Here is a 6,000-nt window from a genome sequence, read left to right as displayed (position 1 = left end):
CACCTGGCTAGGGCCTATCTGCTGTGACATCACAGGATGGAGATACCACAAGACAAGAATGGGAAGGGGTCAACTCAAGATATGTTTTGTCTATTTGTCTATTTTTTGTTTTGTTTTGTTTTACTAGTCTCATAATGATGAACCATTCTTGTGACAGCACCTAGATCTAGGGGTCCAGCTCTGAATGCCAAGTATATATGAATCTTCTGCTTAAGTATTCAGCCTATGCACGTTGGAAGGACACAAACTATAGCAGAGACCATCATTCTCTAGGAGCAAAAGACAACAAAACTCTAATGCAACAAAGGCATCATCACTCTGTGTTTGAAGCTGTGGTTTCTGCAGAAAACTCAGAGCATTGGGGAAGTGTGGGTGAGCACCTCTGGCTGGCATCTGTGGGAGTGAGACCCTGAGTTGTTACAGCACGACAGCCCTCCATTCTCAGAAGTCAAGTGGATCAGTTAAGAGGCACACCTGTTAAGAGTCATGACATATATATCTCACAGACAAAGAAGAAATTGTGTGAGATGCCAAAGGATAAAGGTCCTGGCTCTGTCTCTCACTAATGTTTGTCTCATTAACTGACCTATCAAGCATGGGTACCAAAGACTTACTTGTTGGAGCTTCAAAATCCAAGTCTGTAACACTAATAAATACACAGCTAACAAACCCCAAAACAATATGGATAAAATTTCTGAAATCTCAGCTGGTACCAGACATGACATGTGAGCTGAGGGGCTGGCTGTTCTCAGCCAGCTCTGTGAGTGAGCAGGCATGTACAGACTCCATCCTTTCTCTTAAGTCTCATCAGAGCTAAGGCAAGAAGCTTTTCACATAAAAAGCACCACAGCCATTGGGCTAAAGTCCTCTGAATTTTGTCCTTCTTATCTACTAGTCACCTCTCTCTCTCTCAGTCCTGACAACTGCCCAGGTCTAGCACAGTAGAGGTGAAGCATGCTACAGCTACTTGAGGTCATTGTCATGAAAATAATAGATTCTACAAGGGAAATGCCACACACTTCCAATTTGTTATTTTTCAGAAAAAGAATCTTTTGATAATGCGTGACTTTCAGGCGTAGAGAATCCTCCAGAGAGGCACATAGTGAAAGCCGTTGACTAAATACAAAGTTAGAAGCCTGTTCTCTGTGGGTTTTGCAAAGTCTATTTTGGGACTTGAATGAGGAGTTGAGTTCTCTTGATCATCTTTAGGCATTAGTCTTGTTATTTTATTTCTTCACTCTACCAAAATAAAATTTAAAAGGAAGAGACTATTGACAATTTCACTTAATGTCTGATGTATTTGCAATGATGATTTTATTACAGTTCTTATATGCATTAGTAATGAGCCTATGTAAAATGCATATATGTATATGTGTGCATGTTTGTGTGTGTGTCTTTGTCTGTGTATGTGAATGTGTGTGTGTGTGTGTGTGTGTGTGAGAGAGAGAGAGAGAGAGAGAGAGAGAGAGAGAGAGAGAGAAGAGAGCACTATATTCTGAAAGAAATATTTTGCAGGTAATTGGCCTATGGAATTATACTTTGAAGGAAACTGGATTTAGAGTGTTACAAACACAGTCTGGATATTACTTTATATTTAAGGCCACAAAACATTTGAAGACCACTTACCTTCCAAAGATTATCTTAGAAAATAAATAAATTAAACAACCACTTGCATGGACAAACACTAGTTTCAATTTGTGTTTACTGAGTAGAGCAAAAGTATTCATGGGAAACATGCTGTCAAAAAAGAACTAATCTTCCATAAGAGTCTCCAAGACCCATCCAGTGTTTGGCTGTGGTTATCTATATCTGTCTGTGTCAAGTGCTGGGTAGAGCCTCTTAGGACAACATGCTCCTGTCTGCAAGCAAAACAAAATATCATTAGTAGTGTTAGGAACTGGTGCTTTCCCATGGAATTGGTCTCAAGGTGGCTGGTTATTGGTTGGCCATTCCAACCAAAGTCTCTGCCCGCTTCCTCATACCTGTATTACTTGTGGACAGAATACATTCAGGGTTGAAGGTTTTGTAGGTAGTTTGGTGTCTCTATCACTCCACTGAGGTCTCTGTCTGGTTATAAGAGTTAGCCTCTTCAGGTTCCATATCCCCATGTAGTGAGTCATAGCTAAGGTCACCCCCAATGATTCTTGGACATCTCCCTTATCCTAGGTCTCTGTCTATCCTGGAGGTGTCCCCCACCTCCTCAGTCCCAGTCAATTCATTTTTCATGACCATCTAGCAATCTCTCATGTAGTTCACCACACCTGATCCCTAATTCCCTATTCCCCACTCCCCTCCTCATTCCTCATTCATCCCAGTTCCCTCCCTCCATCTCCTTCTTATGACTATTTTATTGTCCCTTCTAAGTGATATTCAAACTTCTTTGCTTGGGACTTCCTTTTTTTTTAGCTTGTTTGGGTCTGTAGAGTGTTACATAGTACCTGTATTTTATGGCTAATATCCACTTATAAGTGAGTACATAGCATATATGTCTTTTGGGTACTGGGCTACCTCACTCGGGATGATATTTTCAAGTTCCATCCATTTCCCTACAAAATTCATGATGTCTTTGTTTTTCATAGGTGAATAATATTCCATTGTATAGATATACTACAACTTCTTTATCCATTCTTCAGTGGAGGAACATCTAGGTTGTTTCCAAGTTCTGCCTATTACAAATAAAGCTGCTATGAACATAGTTGAGCAAGTGCCTTTGTGAGATGTTGGAGCATCTTTTGAGTATATGCCCAGGAGTGGTATAACTGGGTCTTGAAGTAGAACTCTTCACAAATTTTCTGAAAACAAGTTAAATTGATTTCCAAAGAGGTTGTACAAGTTTTCACTTCCCACCAGCAATGAAGGAGTGTTCTCCTTGCTCAACATATATATATAAAACAAAAAAACAAAACTATCAACTAAAAGTGTTATCTACCTAGTCCCAACTCACTGTTGTCACCAGTTTTTAATAGGTTTAAGGTTACTTTATTATTATTATTGTTGTTGTTGTATATGCTGTATGTATCAATGTATATAGAACAGAGGATAACACTGTTGTGTGGCTTCTCTCCTCTACATGGGTTCTGGGGGTACAAATCTGGTTGTCAAGTTTACACAGCAAACATTTTACTGCCTGTCTGTCCCACCATCCCTGTTTTGGAATTTTGAGCTAGGCTGTCAATAACTCAGGTGGACACTGAACTTCCTATGTAGAAGAGCGTGACCTTGAGCTCTTAATCCTCCTGTTCCTATCTCCAACATGGGATTATAGATTTGTGCCACCATGCATGGCTCAAAGTCACATTTTCTTGTTGCTCTTTCCTCTTTTGCTTTGTTAATTAGAGCTCTCTTTTTAACACTAACTACCCCTAGGATATTAAAGATAACTATCCTCCCGGTTTAATTACTTGGTTTTAATACTTAGTGAAACTCCTGATGTGAACATTAGTCTTAAGGGAAGAGGTGGTAGGGGCACACATGGAAAGATCTGTAGTTTGTACTTCTTCTAGAAGCTTCCAATGCCTGGCTGGAACATGGTCACATAGCCAGATAAGATGTGGAGGACAATGTCCTAGTATTGTTTACTATCCTCTCAAATAGGTACTAAAGAAACACTTGGTTTTTTCTAACAAGCACTAAAGATAAAGCTTTAGAAAATTATAGCAAACAAGTTGGTACTGAGTGCCAATTCTACACCATGCTTCTGTCAATAAAATACCCACCAAAAAGTTGTTTTCTAACCTTCAGATAAATTGATTTAGGGTGTTAGGAATAGCAGTGGGGCAGGTATCTTGGATACACAAAGAATCAGTCTAAGTAAGACCTCAGTAGTCAAGACAGGCCAGGGCTGACAATTTTTAAAAACTGTGACAGAGTATAAAATGATTCTGGGAGGATATGAGAGACCAAAAGGACTGAAAAAGACACAGAACTCCCACAGGATATGGTTAATTTTAACAAAAATCCTACCCCTAAATAGCAAGGAAAAAAAAACCTGGAACATTCCTCAATCCAGCAATGAGTTTGTCATTGTAAGAATTAATTATCATGGTCAGTGTAACTTGATTTAGAATTGCCTAGGAGACACAGTTCTGGGTAGGTCCATGAGAGTGTTTCCAGGGATATTTAGCTGAAGAGCAAAGACCCACTTTACATGTGGATGGCTCATCCTTGGAGCACAGCTCACAGACTGAAAAAGGGATAAAGAAGCTGAACACCAACACTCATCTTTCTCTGCTTCTGACAGCAAGACTCCCCATTCTCTCACAGCCACACTTTTCCTGCTGTGATGGACAGTCTCTGCTCAAACTATGAGCCACAATAAAACCATCCATCCTTGGATACTTTCTCTAGCTCCTCCATTGGGGGCCCTGTGATCCATCCAATAGCTGACTGTGAGCATCCACTTATGTGTTTGCTAGGCCCCGGCCTAGTCTCACAAGAGACAGCTATATCAGGGTCCCTCTAGCTGCATATGTATCAAAAGATGGCCTAGTCGGCCATCACTGGAAAGAGAGGCCCATTGGACATGCAAATTTTATATGCCCCAGTACAGGGGAAGGCCAGGGCCAAAAAAATGGGAGTGGGTGGGTCGAGAAGTGGGGGGGGGGGGGGAGTTTTGGGATAGCATTGGAAATGTAATTGAGGAAAATATGTAATAAAAATATAAATATAAAAAAACCATCCATCCTTAAGATGCTTTTGTTACCTAGCCTGTTACATCACTGAGAAGAGTAACACATGCAAGCAGCAATACAATTGCAGTTATGCTCCAGACAATTCCAGAACAATCTATTAGACTTGTCTGCTGTGACTCCTATGTAAAAGGAGGCTTGGATTTTCCATGAAGAACATACTGAGTGGAGGATGTAGCCTTGAGCAGAACATGACCTAGAGTTCACACCCATTCTGACAGCACAATAGCAAAAACTGAAGTCACAGGATATGGTTTGATATCAAGGGTTGGCTATGGACTTGACAAAAGTATCTAGACCAGGATTTCCATGGAAAGAAGGGTTGATACTACTCCATTCACCATGCCAATATCTCTCCACATTTTCTTTATTTCTGAATATCTCACTTTTTATTACACCTCCACAAAGTCGTCTTCTTTAAATCATTTCTCTGTTTAATGGTGAGGCACGCGCTCATACAGCACACATGTAAAGATCAGAAAGCAGCCTTGTATATTTGTTCTCTACCATGTTAGAGTCAGCATCTCTTTATTTTCCACACTGCAAATGCCAGAGTATCTATCTCATGATTCTCATGATCTACCATCTCAACATAGTGCTGTAAAAATGATAACTGTGTACTACCATGTCTAGCTTTATATGGGTCCTGGGTTCTAAACTCAGATCCTCTTGCTTGTGTGGCAAGCACTTTAAAATCCAAGGCTGTTGTGAAGCAATTTCCTCCAGAATGAAATATTCTTTTCAGAATGAAGAATGTCTCGTGAGACTCAAGAAGAAAACAACTCACAAGTTTTAAAAAGACCCTGAAACCAAAATAATTCACAAGTCCTCTTTCCAAGGCTATTAAACCAGTAGCCAATTACTGCAGAAAAGATTCTCAATTTAGCACTGCCCAGGGGTGACTCTGGCTATCCAAGTGCCTGCAAATCACATGGATAATTCTAGGGATGCAGCTTCCATGTCATCCTTTAGGCTGGGATGGGATTTTCAATGATTCAGCTTTCTTTGAGTGGTCCATGTTCCTGGCAGTTCCTAATAAACTCATTAGTTTACCAACTTGGATTTAGGTGGATATATTATTTTGCTCTGCCATTGATTTTTTTTCTATCTGCAGTGAATAGTTATTTGTTCATAGCTCCCCATGTAGCATTTACCCCAAGACTAGCTCTGTAAGATATTCCTTGTGAGGATTTACAAGGAATCTAAGACACCAGCCTGCTCCAATTCTGTAAGCACAGTCTTTGAATCAGAAGTACCTAAGATACAAAGGCTCAGACTGTTTGAATGTCTGAATCATGTACTACAGCAAATG

Source organism: Mus caroli, unplaced genomic scaffold (assembly GCF_978045245.1).
Source record: "Mus caroli unplaced genomic scaffold, Mus_caroli_1 scaffold_11, whole genome shotgun sequence".
NCBI classification, from domain to species: domain Eukaryota; kingdom Metazoa; phylum Chordata; class Mammalia; order Rodentia; family Muridae; genus Mus; species Mus caroli.
This window is presented reverse-complemented; position numbering follows the sequence as displayed.